The sequence below is a fragment of the Phyllobates terribilis genome, unplaced genomic scaffold, assembly GCF_046119375.1.
Source record: "Phyllobates terribilis strain yellow unplaced genomic scaffold, ASM4611937v1 Scaffold_11__3_contigs__length_659146591, whole genome shotgun sequence".
NCBI classification, from domain to species: Eukaryota; Metazoa; Chordata; class Amphibia; order Anura; family Dendrobatidae; genus Phyllobates; species Phyllobates terribilis.
The window spans coordinates 378,432,092-378,450,127 of NW_027362771.1; the positions used below are offsets into that span (position 1 = coordinate 378,432,092).

Below are 18,036 nucleotides of genomic sequence, written 5' to 3' on the forward strand. Positions count from 1 at the left end.
TTTTTTCATTTCTCATCTTCCATTGCCGAGACTTTAGCTTGTGAAGTTTAGATAATGTATGATTGACAGTTACAGGTATATGAAATTTGAATTTTTATCTATAGCCATCCAAACCATTTTTCAGTATTTAGTCTTCGTATTATTCAATAACTTAGAATGTTGATTTTATGGAAGCAATTTACATGAGGACCTCACTGTTCCATGTAGCACAGAAATCAAACATAATCATCACTTAGCTGCCTTGATAGCATACAGAACTGGATTTTTTAACCTACACGTGCATGATTTTTATTCATCCTTTGAATTATTTAGATTCTACTGATGCACAAAGTTTTTAATTTAATTGTATAGTCAAATCTTGCTCGACTTAGCGCATAAAATAATGTTAACTTATTTATGTTACACTGGTAAGCTAGTATACAGTGTCTGTTTTCATTGTGCATCCCAAGTTATAGTAGGGAGGATTTCCCAATGGAAAGCTCAGCATCCATCATCTATAGGCTATTATGGCATTCCTTGATCTTGTTCTAAAAAGCTTCCGCCATATACAGTACAGACCAAAAGTTTAGACACATCTTCTCATTTAAAGAAATTTCTGTATTTTCCTGACTATGAAATTTGTACATTCACATTGAAGGCATCAAAACTATGAATTAACACATGTGGAATTATTTACTTAACAAAAAAGTGTGAAACAACTGAAAATAAGTCTTATATTCTAGTTCTTCAAAGTAGCCACCTTTTGCTTTGATGACTGCTTTGCACACTCTTGGCATTCTCTTGATGAGCTTCAAGAGGTAGTTACCGGAAATGGTTTTCACTTCACAGGTGTGCCCTGTCAGGTTCAATAAGTGGGATTTCTTGCCTTATAAATGGGGTTGGGACCATCAGTTATGTCGTGCAGAAGTCTGGTGGATACACAGCTGATAGTCCTACTGAATAGACTGTTAGAATTCGTATTATGGCAAGAAAAAAGCAGCTAAGTAAAGAAAAATGAGTGGCCATCATTACTTTAAGAAATGAAGGTCAGTCAGTCAGAAAAATTGGGCAAACTTTGAATTTGTCCCCAAGTGCAATTGCAAAAACCATCAAGCGCTACAAAGAAACTGGCTCATATGAGGACCGCCCCAGGAAAGGAACGCCAAGAGTCACCTCTGCTTCTGAGGAAAAGTTTATCCGAGTCACCAGTCTCAGAAATCGCAGGTTAACAGCAGCTCAGATTAGAGACCATGTCAATGCCACACAGAGTTCTAGCAGCAGACACATCTCTACAGCAACTGTTAAGAGGAGACTTTGAGCAGCAGGCCTTCATGGTAAAATAGCTGCTAAGAAACCACTGCTAAGGACAGGCAACAAGCTGAAGAGGCTTGTTTGGGCTAAAGAACACAAGGAATGGACATTAGACCAGTGGAAATCTGTGCTTTGGTCTGATGAGTCCAAATTTGAGATCTTTGGTTCCAACCATCATGTCTTTGTGCAACGCAGAAAAGGTGAACGGATGGACTCTACATGCCTGGTTCCCACCGTGAAGCATGGAGGAGGAGGTGTGATGGTGTGGGGGTGCTTTGCTGGTGACACTGTTGGGGATTTATTCAAAATTGTAGGCATACTGAACCAGCATGGCTACCACAGCATCTTGCAGCGGCATGCTATTCCATCCGGTTTGCGTTTAGTTGGACCATCATTTATTTTTCAACAGGACAATGACCCCAAACACACCTCCAGGCTGTGTAAGGGCTATTTGACCAAGAAGGAGAGTGATGGGGTGCTACGCCAGATGACCTGGCCTCCACAGTCACCAGACCTGAACCCAATTGAGATGGTTTGGGGTGAGCTGGACCACAGAGTGAAGGCAAAAGGGCCAACAAGTGCTAAGCATCTCTGGGAACTCCTTCAAGATTGTTGGAAGACCATTTCTGGTGACTACCTCTTGAAGCTCATCAAGAGAATGCCAAGATTGTGCAAAGCAGTCATCAAAGCAAAAGGTGGCTACTTTGAAGAACCTAGAATATAAGACATATTTTCAGTTGTTTCACACTTTTTTGTTAAGTATATAATTCCACATGTGTTAATTCATAGTTTTGATGCCTTCAGTGTGAATGTACAATTTTCAAAGTCATGATATCTGTGGCAGATATCATCGTATAATTCTCTACTACAGGCTCCCATGCTTCCAAAAAATGAATTATTTTTTACTGGATGCCTTTTTATGTAATCATGCAATCTGCATTTCATAGCAATGTTGTAAAGATGACTCCAGGTAGCAGAAGACAAAATGAAGACTAATTCATCTATTGCAGATTCCACACCAGCATTTAGAGTTATATTAATCTGTTTTGTATTAGGAAAAAAATGACAAAACTCAATCCAGGGGTGAATCCAACACATGATGGATGCTATAGATGCCAGACAAACCTTAAAATGGATCCTCCTAATGAGGGATCCAATACATATATGAATCAAGGACATAATCACTCTCCAGTATTGTGCTCCATTAAAAGCAGAAAACCTCTCTACAACCACTACTCAGATGATAATTTTAAAGAGTACAGATGTTGCATCAAAATAATAATCAGAATGCTCTGTTACAGCCATATGCAAAAGCATCTGTCAGATAGATGTGTGAATAATAGCACATCCGTCACACTGAATAGAATCTGATTTTTAAACAAAGTGACACATTGGAAAAAGGGAGCAATGTTCTTCTTTACAGAACAGCCATAATTTAGACCCTGCACTAGCTTTTCAGCACAAATTGCTCTTTTCAGTTTGGCCCCAGTTAAATTTTGATGTCCATACCAGGACAAAGCTCAATTATGCTTTTGCCTCATTTTATAGGCAGATGCGCAAATATCCTTAAGCTTTGTTGGGTATATTTTAGACTTCATAATTCCTTCAAAATAGTTAAGTTAAAGCTTGACTAAAGGGTCACAGAATGATCACACTGTGTGTAGTTCACGGAATATATACTACAGACACATGAACAAGTCATAGGAGAAGGTCCATGAGGACTGGGCTCCAGCACCAACAGAAAATATTAAAATATAACTTTCACTGTGCAGTTAAAAACATTTTGAGAAAAAGCAAAAAGGTTAAAAAAATGAAGGATCCATAAGATCACGTGTTACTGGTTAGTAACCCTTATCCGCAGCTATGAATAAAGGTTGGTACCAAGGATAAGCCTATAAGCCTAGTTTTGTTGTTCCTTTTGCCTCCATTATTTAGTGTTTTAACTTTTATGAAATAAAAGTGAAGTCTTATATATACTCACCCGATTGTCGTTAGAGGACCTTTTCCTTTCAAGAATTCATTAAGAGGCTCACGGCATTTAATGAATTCGGCACATCAGTGGCATGCACCGCTGTACGTCTCGCTAGAAATGTTACTCCACTATAAGACTGGAGGCCTTAGAGTTGGGGCCTTAGAGTTAAAAGGTACTTCAGTATTGATGACCTAACTGTAAGAGAGAGCTTGCAGTACCATTCTCAGTAACATTGCAATGTACAGAGTTGTGCCACTTCAGATGTGAATTCATTCATTCATTCAGGTTATGGGTCATGGGTTGGCTGATCAGATCTCCGCTAATCTGAAATTGATGACCTCTACTAAGGATAGGGCATTCGGTTAAATAAATTTACACCTAATAAGTGAATGTGCAACTCATAAATCAAAATAACCAGACCTAGTTTAGTCAAGGTCCTTAGATTGAGCAGAAGAGTATCCTCGCATGAGTGTGACTTTCTGCATATATAAATTTATGGGTGCATCAGAAACATCTGAAGCTGATGATATTAATGTTTATGGTGGAAAAACTCATTTCATTGCTCTGTTTTCAAGGTTCCTTGAAAAGCAATATCTCATAATATTTCACTTTGGTTTAATAGAAATCCTTTATGGATGTGAAAAGATTTTCAACTTGGTATGTGACACTGCGATAAACTCCAGCAGAATAATGGAGTTTCAGAAGCAATAACGACTATTTTACTAATTTCATCAAATTCCAACCACAACTCAGTCTACAGACCAATATATACAGTATATACAATAAGAGTATTTCAACTTTTTTCATTACTTTCAAATACAAAAAGTTACATAAGTAACGCTATTACAAGCATGATCTATGAAGTAGGTTTGGAACATTTTTCATTTGGATTCTCAATTTTTCAGTGTTTGGGAAACTCCTCAATATCAATCATCACGTCTAATTAGTTAATAAAAATGAATGAGTGTTTCTTCTATCTGACTGTAGTTCTATTTTGTTACTTAGGAGTTATTGTGCTGCCAAAAAGACTAAAGAGCAATAGTCATGCTGTGACAATGATTATACTAATCCAAATTATAAGATTGAATTACTTGTTTTAACATTAAAATTATAATTGATCATTCTATTAATCGAAGTGACAGCAATTCACAAGAAATTGGCATGGGTTTGCTTTAATTTGAGAATCTGTTGTTTCAGTCTATTGGATGAACAGTTTCAAGCATTCAATTAAAATAAATAAACAGCCTTTGGGCTTCATAGAATTCAATACCTGTTGCTAAGACAAACAATATACTGTAACAAAAAAAATACTAAGGCCTTAAATGCTAATGGTAATCTATAATTTCACTTAGGGTTCATACAGACATCACTTTTTCTTGCATGGATGCTATGGGGGTCTTGCACTCTCTATTATAACCTATATGGTAATTCATGTGTTCAATTATTTCATCGGAGTGAGTGGTCTTCACAAAACCACAATGACTTTTTGATATTCACTATTGGATCAAACTCACAAATGCAAGTTTATAGACCTGTAAAAAAAATTGGACAGCATTCGGATGCATTCTGTATGCTGTCCATTTTTCTTGGTCTGTTGGACAGGAGAACCTTGAGAAGCCTCCATCAGTTGTTTTTTTTAATCAGAGAAAAACTGATGAAACGCTGATGGTAAAAATTGACACACTGACAAAACTCTGATGATGCTCTGATCAAAAACACAGATGAAACTTGAACCATTTTTTGCGTACTAGAAAAATCACTGATATCTAGATGAGCCCTTATGTTTCTTTCTATGAGGATACAATATAGTAGTAACAGGCACACCGGATTAAGTAGTTTGTCACTTAATGCAAACCTGTCATTTTACACAGTTCATGCTGCATGAATCCCCTGCAAGACAAAACTGCTTTTGGTGCATGTACTTGTCTACTATGCCCAGGAATAGTACCGATGTTCATGTTATGTACTGTAACTTACTATCTGTGTAGCAGTTCTCAGTACAGGGAACATAACATATCTATATACAGTACAGACCAAAAGTTTGGACACACCTTCTCATTTAAAGATTTTTCTGTATTTTCATGACTATGAAAATTGTACATTCACACTGAAGGCATCAAAACTATGAATTAACACATGTGGAATTATATAGTTAACAAAAAAGTGTGAAACAACTGAAAATATGTCTTATATTCTAGGTTCTTCAAAGAAACCACCTATTGCTTTGATGACTGCTTTGCACACTCTTGGCATTCTCTTGATGAGCTTCAAGAGGTAGTCACCGGAAATGGTCTTCCAACAATCTTGAAGGAGTTCCCAGAGATGCTTAGCACTTGTTGGCCCTTTTGCCTTCACTCTGCGGTCCAGGTTCAGGTCTGGTGACTGTGGAGGCCAGGTCATCTGGCGTAGCACCCCATCTCTCTCCTTCTTGGTTAAATAGCCCTTACACAGCCTGGAGGTGTGTTTCGGGTCATTGTCCTGTTAAAAAATAATTGATGGTTCAATTAAACGCAAACCGAATGGAATAGCATGCCGCTGCAAGATGCTGTGGTAGCCATGCTGGTTCAGTATGCCTTCAATTTTGAATAAATCCCCAACAGTGTCACCAGCAAAGCACCCCCACACCATCACACCTCCTCCTCCATGCTTCACGGTGGGAACCAGGCATGTAGAGTCGATCCGTTCACCTTTTCTGCGTCGCACAAAGACATGGTGGTTGAAACCAAAGATCTCAAATTTGGACTCATCAGACCAAAGCACAGATTTCCACTGGTCTAATGTCCATTCCTTGTGTTCTTTAGCCCAAACAAGTCTCTTCTGCTTGTTGCCTGTCCTTAGCAGTGGTTTCCTAGCAGCTATTTTACCATGAAGGCCTGCTGCACAAAGTCTCCTCTTAACAGTCGTTGTAGAGATGTGTCTGCTGCTAGAACTCTGTGTGGCATTGAGCTGGTCTCTAATCTGAGCTGCTGTTAACCTGCGATTTCTGAGGCTGGTGACTCGGATAAACTTTTCCTCAGAAGCAGAGGTGACTCTTGGTCTTCCTTTTCTGGGGCGGTCCTCATTTGAGCCAGTTTCTTTGTAGCGCTTGATGGTTTTTGCAACTGCACTTGGGGACACTTTCAAAGTTTTCCCGAGTTTTTGCACTGACTGACCTTCATTTCTTAAAGTAATGATGGCCACTCGTTTTTCTTTACTTAGCTGCTTTTTTCTTGCCATAATACAAATTCTAACAGTCTATTCAGTAGGACTATCAGCTGTGTATCCACCAGACTTCTGCACAACACAACTGATGGTCCCAACCCCATTTATAAGGCAAGAAATCCCACTTATTAAACCTGACAGGGCACACTTGTGAAGTGAAAACCATTTCCGGTGACTACCTCTTGAAGCTCATCAAGAGAATGCCAAGAGTGTGCAAAGCACTCATCAAAGCAAAAGGTGGCTACTTTGAAGAACCTAGAATATAAGACATATTTTCAGTTGTTTCACACTTTTTTGTTAACTATATAATTCCACATGTGTTAATTCATAGTTTTGATGCTTTCAGTGTAAATGTACAATTTTCATAGTCATGAAAATACAGAAAAATCTTTAAATGAGAAGGTGTGTCCAAACTTTTGGTCTGTACTGTATATAATTGTATTATCCCGTCTGTCTGTCTGTCTGTCCAGAAAATCCCGCGTCGCTCATTGGTCCGGCAGCGGCCAATCAGCGCCGCGGGATTTCAGAAAAAAGATGGCGGCCGTTAGCGGCTCATCTGCGGTACGGAGTTCTGCGGCGTTGCAGCCGGGAGATGAGCGCCGCGAGGCGCTCATCTCCCGGCCGGTAGCAGCGGAAGGACCGCCGGCGTCGCTGACATCCATGCGGAAGGGAGGACCGGGGAGCGGCGCTGCGGGTCGGGATACTTCTGCTGCGAGCGCCCGCTCATGTCCCGCTTTCTCGCAGCGGAAGTAGCCGCACAGGCAGCGCCGCTCCCCGGTCCTCACCAAGACGATTCGATGATTGGTCGCGGTCTTCGGACCCGACCAATCACTGATCTTAACGCAAAAGTTAAATACCGCTGTGCTGATTGGTCGCGGACGCTGCCCGCGACCAATCACCGATTTGGGCGCCAAATTTAAATATAGGCCGTGACCAATCAGCACAGTAGTGGTTAACTTTAGCCGCAAGATCAGTGATTGGTCGCGGGCCAAGATCGCGACCAATCAACGATTTGTGCGGCACATTTAAGTAGCGGCCGCGACCAATTGGATGTCAGCGCCGCTCCCTGGTCCTCCCTTCACACCCTTGCCGCATGGATGTCAGCGGCGCTGCCTGTGCTGATACTTCCGCTGCGAGAACCCGGGACATGAGCGGGCGCTCGCAGCAGAAGTATCTCGACCCGCAGCGCCGCTCCCCGGTCCTCCCTTCACACCCTAGCCGCTGATGTCCCCACAGTATCCGCATGGTGTTACAAAGATCCGGACATTTGTGTTAAAAATCGCTGATTGGTCGCGGGCGATGCCCGCGACCAGTCACCGATTTGGGCGCCAAATTTAAATATCGGCCGCAACCAATCACCGATCTTGGCTCCATATTTAAACACCGCTGTACTGATTGGTCGCGGCCGTTATTTAAATGTTGCGCCCAAATCGGTGATTGGTCGCGGGCAGCGGCCGCGACCAATTAGCAGAGCGGTGTTTAACTTTAGCGCCAAGATCACTGATTGGTCGCGTGCGGAGAGCGCGACCAATCAGCGAATCGTATTGGTGAGGAGCGGGGAGCGGAATCGTATTAGTGAGGACCGGGGAGCGCCGCTGCCTGTGCGGATACTTCCACTGCAAGAAGCCTGGAGATGAGCGACTGCTCGCAGCAGAAGTATCCCGACCCGCAGCGCCGCTCCCCGGTCCTCCCTTCACACCCTAGCCGCTGATGTCCCCACAGTATCCGCATGGTGTTACAAAGATCCGGACATTTCTGTTAAAAATCAGTGATTGGTCGCAGGCGCTGCCCGCGACCAATCACCGATTTGGGCGCCAAATTTAAATATCGGCCGCGACCAATCAGCACAGCGGTGTTCAAATCTGGAGCCAAGATCGGTGATTGGTCGCGTCCGATATTTAAATTTGGCGCCCAAATTGGTGATTGGTCGCGGGCAGCGCCAGCGACCAATCAGCGATTTTTAACACAAATGTCCGGATCTTTGTAACACCATGCGGATACTGTGGGGACATCAGCGGCTAGGGTGTGAAGGGAGGACCGGGGAGCGGCGCTGACTGTGCGGATACTTCTGCTGCGAGAACCAGGGACATGAGCGGACGCTCGCTGCAGAAGTATCCGGACCCGCAGCGCCGCTCCCCGGTCCTCCCTTCACACCCTAGCCGCTGATGTCCCCACAGTATCCGCATGGTGTTACTAAGGTCTGGACATTTGTGTTACAAATCGCTGATTGGTCGCTGGCGCTGCCCGCGACCAATCACCGATTTTGCGCCAAATTTAAATATCGGCCGCGACCAATCACAGATCTTGGCTCCACATTTAAACACCGCTCTACTGATTGGTCACGGACGCTATTTAAATGTGGCGCCAAAATCGGTGATTGGTCGCGCCCAGCGTCGGCGACCAATCAGCACAGCGGTGATTAAATGTGGAGCCAAGATCGGTGATTGGTCGCGGCCGATATTTAAATTTGGCGCCCAAATCGGTGATTGGTTGCGGGCAGCGCCAGCGACCAATCAGCGATTTTTAACACAAATGTCCGGACCTTAGTAACACCATGCGGATACTGTGGGGACATCAGCGGCTAGGGTGTGAAGGGAGGACCGGGGAGCGGTACTGCGGGTCGGGATACTTCTGCTGCGAGCAGTCGCTCATGTCCCAGGTTCTCGCAGCGGAAGTAGCCGCACAGGCAGCGGCGCTCCCCGGTCCTCACTAATACGATTCCGCTCCCCGCTCCTCACCAATACGATTCGCTGATTGGTCGTGCTCTCCGCACGCGACCAATCAGTGATCTTGGCGCTAAAGTTAAACACCGCTCTGCTGATTGGTCGCGGCCGCTGCCCACGACCAATCACCAATTTGGGCGCCACATTTAAATAGCGGCCGCGACCAATCACCGATCTTGCCGCCACATTTAAACACTGCTGTGCTAATTGGTCGCGGACGCCAGCCACGACCAATCAGCCAGCTTGTCGCCAAATTTAAACAACGCTCTGCTGATTGGTCGCGGACGCCAGACGCGTCCAATCAGCAGTATTGGCGCCAAATTTAAACAACGCTCTGCTGATTGGTCGCGGTCGCCGGCCGCGACCAATCAGCAGTATTGTCGCCAAATTTAAACACCTCTTTGCTGATTGGTCGCGGTCGCGACTAATCAGCGATTTTGGTGCCAAATTTAAACACGCTCTCCATTCCTTACTAACACGGTTCGCTGATTGGTCGCGGCCGCCGCCCGCGACCAATCAGCGATTTTGGCGCCAAATTTAAACACCGCTCTGCTGATTGGTCGCGGCCGCCATTCGCGACTAATCAACGAGATTGGCGCCAAATTTAAACAACGCTCTGCTGATTGGTCGTGGTCGCCGGCCTCGACCAATCAGCAGAGCGATGCAGAGCGGGGTTTAAATTTGGCCCAAAGTCGCTGATTAGTCGCGTCTGACGGCCGCGACCAATCAGCAGAGCGTTGTTTACATTTTGCGTCAAAATCGCTGATTGGTCGTGGCCGGCGGCCTCGACCAATCAGCGATTTTGGCGCCAAATTTAAACACCGCTCTGCTGATTGGTCGCGGCCAGCGACCAATCAGCGATTTTGGTGCCTAATTTAAGCCCCGCTCTGTATCGCTCTGCTGATTGGTCGCGGTCAGCGGCCGCAACCAATTAGCAGTATTGGCGCCAAATTTAAACACCGCTTTGCTGATTGGTCGCGGTTGCCTAACGCGACCAATCAGCGATTTGAGCGCCAAATTTAAACGCCGCTCTGCTAATTGCGCCCCCAGTGCTTAAGTACATTAAAAATGGGTGTGCTAGTCACAGTCTGTGAATAATAATCCAAAGACTCAAGTGATATATAGGGAAGTGCAGTAGCTGCATAGTCACTCAGTGTGACTGAGAATTCATTTATCTGAGATATACCTCAGTAACAGCATCTTAATAACAGCCTTTTTTATTCTTCACACAATGTAAACTAGGAGGGCAGTATCAAAATCATTTTCATAGGGATAAAATATAACTTTTATTCTATCTTTAAAAGCATATGGCAGTGGTTAAAATTGATGTAAATGAAACAATAGACCTTTCTCAAGCCAAAATTACAAGTTTAAAAAAATCAGCCATAACATTCCGAGCCTGCACAGAGTGGCCTTTGGCGGTGAAAAATGTCCACTGGACTCAACTAGGAGGGCAGTTTTAAACTGCTCAGTACTATTATTACAACTGAAACAAAATCCTGACTCCAAGGTCTGCAGGTCCAAAAAAATGTACATCCTCCAAGGTAAGATGGGCAAGCCATATTTTTTAACAACCTAAAAAATGTTTATAATCAAGACAATTTAACACAAAAGACTACCTCAAAATGTGTATGCATTGAGGTAGTACTTTACTGTACTTTCTTTGACCTATGTGCTTCTGATTCCCATCCATTTTTGGTTGTGAGCCTAAACTGAAACCTCTGTATTATTCTCAGGGATTGCCCTTTGGTGCTTATGCTAATGAGCATGGCTCATTTTAATGTGTTTGTGAATAAGTCTTTGTATGCTTACTATCTAATAAAATTATGTTTGATGATAACAGTTTTTAACCCCTTATGACTCATAGTTGCTCTTTGTAGGTTTAATGATTTGCGAATCCGTGTGGTCAGTTATGTATTGGTTTGTCCGGAAACCTTTTTCTTTTGTTGCTAATGTAACTTACAACATAGCATTTTAGGTTTACGTAACTTTACGTAAATTTATGAAGGGGAAATAGTTAAAATTGAAAAAAAAAAGAATACAATATAAGGTTAGGTTACCATTTTGCAACTGTTTTTCTAGTTGCATTTAACAATCGTAGTTGCCACAACAATACTGCTAGCTGTTGCTGCAAATTACTTTCCATGCGTATAACAATGTAGCTACTTATTTTTTAAAGGTTAAGCAATTTTTGATAAGGAGGGGAGAATTTAAAACAATATATATCTATCCTCCACCCAAAGAAAGAAACTGAAAAAAAATAATGCGCAGTTGTACACATTTTATGTTTTAAATATAAAAAAAAAATATGGTTCTCACCAAGCTACGTGGAAGAAAACTTATTCGGGTGTAAGACTGAATGACGTCCGTTTTGTATTCAATTACGTTTCCTCCAGCTTATATATTTGATATGTTCCCTATTCACATAGAAAGCACCACCATTGCAATTAGTTACTGAGCCCCAGTTGATTTTCTGTCTATTTGAGAAAATTGAGAGCCGTGCAGAAACTCTTTTTCCATTATGTGAAATTTTTACTCTTTGCATGCCCATTTGAATTTTCCAGTTTGGCAATGTTACACCACACATCTATACTTTGTTCTATTGCTGCATTTTTAGACGGTGCTCCTACCCTCTGGCATTATCTGGTCCTTTATGGCTGGGGGGATTAATGTGCTTTAAACCAAAATGTGCAAACAAACTATTATAGTAAACTGAGACATTTAACTGTGCAGGCTTTGTCACACCTGGTTATATTGTCAAATTGGAGAGATATACACTCCACATTGATATTACAAGAAAGCTGTTGTTGAATTATCTTTTTAGTCCGTCATATGAACTCTACCTAGCCTTTCCAGTTTATTTAATATTTTTTCTGAACTTTACATTACAGTTGTGTCAATCACAAATGTAAAACCAAAATGTGGCACAGGCAAAGGATGTGGTAGCATGACAGAGAAAAACACAAATGGCACTACTGGCAGTAACCATCCTGGCGGTAGTAACATCAAATGCAGGTTGCACTTGGCCTTCTTTGCATCTGGCAGGCATATTAGTGGGGAGGAAGTAAAGGGCATAATTGAATATCTGTCACACCATTAATACCAATCACAGCAAGATGATGTCTTCTGACAGCAACATCATGAGCTGGAGTTAGCTCAGTCCATGTCCTCTACCGCCATAACAGTTTATGTTGTGCAGAGTGGAATTTCTATTCCGTCAATGTCACGTGTCTCTGTTCTGCGCCTTAGTCTGCCAACCCACTGCACCCCAGGGGCTACGGAAGATAAAACATCAGAACAACTTCAAGCTCATTTATTGGAAGAGATGAACAGGTAGCCTTTGTTCTCAGATTACATGGGGTCGGAGGAGATAGAAAACATGATTTTAACGCCAAGCTGTGTTGCTGACTCTGCGAGCCATGGTGGTAAGAGTACTCACAAAGGTAGCAGCATTTTGAGTCAGTCAAATTTTGAGCTGGGAAACAGGTAGGGGCAAGGATCTCAAACCATTTCCCACAAAGCGGAAACTGTCAGTAGAATCAGGGGTGACAATGATGATGACAATCTTGTGGTGGACAAGACCTAGGAATCAGACATGGGTAGCGAGGAAAGTCATTAGAGTAGGAGGATGTTGGCCTCACCTATACAACAGGCAAGACATGGCTAAAAGATTCTCTGGGGCAAAATCAGCTTTTCCTGCAATCAGCCCTGGAGCAAGTGATGCTACATGTGCTGTTGGTCGAGGAGGAACAATAGCGCCTGATAGGTCTGGTTGCAGTGGTTGTGAATTGTACGTGCAGGAATCTCCTGTGTGGGAGTTCTTTTGCATGCTGCCATTTGATGATTCTTTTGAAGTCTGTGTGCCCTACAAGAGAAAAATAAGTCATGGACATCCTGTTCCAGCTTGCAGAGATTAGGAACTACGACTCTCCATCAGCATATGACGCGACATCACCTACATTTGGGAAAGTCCAGCTGGTCAGCAATCAGAGCAAACCTCAACTTGTCCTCTTCCCCCTTCTCACCGTGTATGTCTTTTTGACAGCAAGGCTGCACCTTCAGGCAGTTCCTGGTCGGTGTCATCATCACCAGCATCATCATTCATCATCCACCGCTACTGTTTGTCATACTCCAATGACACATCCTCCTTCTTCTCTGTCGCAATGGCAAATAACCATCCTTGATTGTGTGTCAAGAAAACTAGCATATAATCCCAGGTTTACCAACTAAATTCTCACCTAGTCAAATTGCTGGTGGTGCAGTTGCTGCCGAACCACCATGTGGAGTCTGCTGCCTTTCAAGAAGCTATGGGTAATACATGAGTTTCATAGCTCACTGGATGAATGTTTTTAGCAAAACTGAAGCAGGTGGTGAGGCCTTCGTAACTATAAAAGATCTCTGTTTATACTACCAGGTGGTGGTTATCTGTGTCCTTCTACTCGTCCTTCAGATCCTGCTCAACTGATATGACCCCATCCCCAACAGGCACAGGGTACATAGTTGATTTCACACACCACCCTCATTCTTTTTGATCATGCATGATAAAGTGCTGCCAAGTGGTTTTACAGCTTAAAAGTCTGGGGGAGAAAAGTCATATGGAGGACAAATTGCTTCTATGCATCAAGTGGCAACTCGGCCGCTGGCTTGCTCCCCATAAACTGCAACTCTGAATTGTCATGAGCAACAATGCATACAACCTTCTGGCTGCCATACTTTCACGCTCCATGCATGGACCATGTCCTGAAATTATGAGTGCAATATTTCTTTCACAAATGTAAGGATCATACAGCAGGCATACTGGAACATGGGTTACTTTGAAATTTGACATTGGTAGCTAGTGAGGGATGCGTGTCGCCTACTGAAGCTCTTCAAACAAGTGCCAAAATTTGTCAATAGGGACCCTTATGAAATCAATGATATTATCCCGCTCATATTTATCATGGAAAAAAAACTCACCAGAATGAAAGAGGGACGGAGGAAGCAGAGCAAATTGCATCTGTTCATCGTCACTCATTGTCTATTGGGAACCTTTAAGGTCCAGGTTGCATTCTCCAGGATTTGGAGAAGGAGGATAATGCAACAGGTGAATATGGAGGGGAACGTAGACTTGACACAGGCAGGGAACAAGGCTGACAATCAAAGTGGAAATAATGATGTCAATGGTGCTGGCCATGACAACCAACTGTACCAGCGAAGTGATGAAAATAAACAAACAGCATCTTTTGGTCATACTGGTGAGCATGGCAAGCTATATGCTGGAATCCTTGTGGGATGAAAGGCATACTGTTAATATCAAGCAAATGGATGACTATTGAACACACTTTTAGACCCTCGCATTAAAAGCAGAATGGGGGAACTCTTTCCAGGATCCAAAAGGGAGTCCAAGTTGGCTTATTGCCAGGATAAGCACTGTTATCTGCTCTATGAAGCTTTCACTAAGTGGACACCTGATACCCCTATAACTGACCAACAGACCCAAAGGCAACATCCAAGGCAGCAGCAGTAACAGCTACAGTATATTTAACATACAGAACCTAAGATAAAAACAAAATGAGCAAATACCCTGCAGTAAATAAATAGATAGTAATAGTGCATGAAAATAACATAGGGTACTCAGTTAACATAATTTTAATCAAAAAAACATAAAAGCCATCGCACCACGTTGGGGGGGGGGGGGGTCCTAACCTCTAGTATTAAAACCTTACCATATGTCAAATGGTGTAAATGTAAATAAGGGCCGAGCAGGATATTTAACATGATGAAACTCATTTTTTACCTGCCATTGCACAGTGTTTTATAGGGCTAGAAAGCTGTGCTGCTAGCAGAGTTGCCGTTGCTTGCCCTACACTGTCAGAAATCTTCTTGCCTACCCTCTACCATGCAACTTCTGCCACTGTCACTGCACAGCCATGACAGCCACACATCTCCTGGCTGTCTACACTGCTTTTTAGTGCTAGACTATACTAATGATGGAAAACACACACTCTTGAGGGTATATAATCATGAAACAGATCCCAAAGTGGGGCTAATTTATGTAAAGGTTAGGTGACAAGCCATTGCTTCTTCATGTTGAAAAGACTAACCTGTTCTTGCTCTCTAAAAAAAAAGATAATTTTTGGGCAGCTTGAGAAAAACTTTTTCAATTGCTTAATCATTTTGTGAATACCAAATCTGTTGTGGAGCCCAAAAAGATATAATTTTTCACTCCTAGTTGAGGAGCCATTACTTCTTCACATTCAAAATAGTACACCTGTTTTGTATCCCTAAATAGAGATGAGCGGTGTTTGACTCGAACTGTTCGCCAATCTCAAATTTGAGCTGTTTTGGGCGGTGTTCGAGCCGTTCGGCAAACACGAACGGTTTGAAAAAAATCCGGCTGTTCGAGGTTATGTTCGATAACTGTTCATGCACCAAAATCATAACTGGATTTTTTCACGGTAATGCTAATAATCAATGTTAATACGCAGTTTGAGTGTACAGCGGGGCGGGGGGAGGGGCAGGGGATGGATCTCTGCATAAATAATGAAGATCTCCATTTTTTTTTCTCTTTCCCGCATTTACAGTGGGGAGGTGCAATCTGTCAGCCTATCAGCAGTGCACACACGGAGCAAACTGCTTTTTTTCACACAAGCAAGGGCATGTGTCATTGGCTGTGTATGTCACATGTCCTTGCCCTATAAGACCCAGCCATTTTCCCCGTCGCCACCATTTTCTCACTGCTGCAGCTGCGTGTTAGACGGCACCGCTGTTGCTGTGTGCGCTATACTTTCAATGTTAATTTCAAGCCAATTTTATCAGAAATATACAGATACCTTGGGACGAAGGGATAATTGTGATTGCAGTCCTTTTGAGGACTAGGTTAAAGCATTTCCTACGACTTTTAGCAGGCAGGTCTGTGCTCTTAAATAGATAGGTTGGGAGTAGGGTCTACTTGTAATTGCAGTCCTTTTGAGGACTAGGTTACAACATTTCCTAGGACTTTTTGCCAGGCAGGTCTGTGCCAGTGCTGTGCAAGTGTTTTTCACAACATTTGGCTAAATCTAGCTAAGCAAATCCTTTTTGGCCTCTTGCAGTGTGTGTTAGTCAGTGGAGTAGCGTATCTGTGTTGAAAGCTACACCACCTGTGTATAGAATACATTTTTTTTACTGCACCTAGCCAAGTAAAACCTTTTGGGCATAGCATCATTCTATTAGGCCATCTATACTAAGCTCCACTAGCTTGCAAATTACTAATAATTTTATCTGCATCTAGCTCGGAAAATAATTTTGGGCTTGTAGCAGTGTGTGGGACTTATTCTATTAGTCCATCTATACTAAGCTCCACCAGATTGCAAATTACAAATAATTTTTAGCTGCATCTAGCTCGGAAAATAATTTTAGGCATAGTAGCAGTGTGTGGTACTCATTCTATTAGGCCATCTATACTAAGCTCCACCAGCTTGCAAATTACAAATAATTTTTAGCAGCATCTTGTCTGGAAAATAATTTTGGGCATAGTAGCAGTGTGCGGTACTCATTCTCTTAGGCCATCTATACTAAGCTCCACCAGCTTGCAAATTACAAATAATTTTTATCTGCATCTAGCTCGGAAAATAATTTTGGGCTTGTAGCAGTGTGTGGGACTTATTCTATTAGTCCATCTATACTAAGCTCCACCACCTGTGTATGTAATAAAATTGTTTTACTGAATCTAACCCAGCCAATCCTTTTGGGCTAATACCACAGTTTGGCCACTCAGCTCTGCTCAGTTCCCATCCATCGTTTTTTGTGCAAACAACTACAGAGTTGTCAATTAGTTAATCACCAAAATGAGTGGAAAAAGGCCTGCTGCTGGTGGAAAGGGGAATAGGCGTGTTGGGAAGGAAAAAAAGGTTGTGTCCATGGGGTAGGTGTTAAAGCAACAGTAACATCTGCAGAAGAAAGACCATCTTCCAGCCAAACTAAGATGTCTATTTCTTTTAGCGGACAATGTGATACGATCCCTTTCTTATGGCCACGCCAATCGCTACAAATTCCAGATGAGGCACAAAAACAGCAGGTGCTTCAACGAATATCAAGTGCTCCTTTAAGTGGACTCTCCTCCACCTCAACTTCAACATCACAAATACTCCAGTCCTCAGAGGTGTCACCCCAATCGCACTTGCTTCCTCAAGTCTCCAGCTGCCCGTCTGAGTACGGGGTAGAACAGATGGTTGAGTCTGCAGAGGTGTTTACTCATACTATAGCCTGGGAATCAGAGGTCAGCTCCACAGCTTCTGTGAATCCAGACGAGGAAATGATCTGCACTGATGCCCAGAATCTTTATGAGTCAGATCCAGGACCAGACGCAGAAGGTTCTGACCATAATGTAGACCCTCATTCCCAAACTGTAATTCCTGTTGGTGGAGACAATGAGGAAGACGATGATGAGACTCAAATACCTGATTGGAGAGACAACTTTAGTTTTTTGTCAGGGCAGGAAGAGGTTGGCTCTGAGGACGACGGGTGTGAGAACACACAGGGTGATGATGACGAGGTTGCAGATCCCACTTACTGTCAACCCACAGTCAGCCAGTCGATGAGGTCAGCAGAGGAGGTGGAGGAGGATGCTAGTGACGATGAGGTCAGGTTGCGCCTTCCTGGACAGAGACGTAGTACTGGAAGCACGTCAACAACTGCATCCTCAAACACAACTCTACCTCTGACCACAAGTCGTGGTGGCTCTTCAGGTCGCATGGGTGCTAAGCCTTGCATAGCCTGGGCATTTTTTCAGATCGATAAGAATGACCCAACTCATGTTATCTGTAACATTTGTCACCAAAAGCTAAGTAGAGGCCAAAAATCCATAGTTTGAGTACTTCATGCATGAAC

The 18,036-nt window shown here is 43.0% G+C and overlaps 1 protein-coding gene across 4 annotated transcripts in view; it reads right to left on the minus strand.

Moving 5' to 3' along the window:
• The window catches only part of CHRNA7 (cholinergic receptor nicotinic alpha 7 subunit), a 460,420-nt gene that overhangs the window by 9,297 nt on the left and 433,087 nt on the right, over positions 1–18,036 (minus strand). The gene's annotated exons all lie outside the window — the stretch shown is intronic.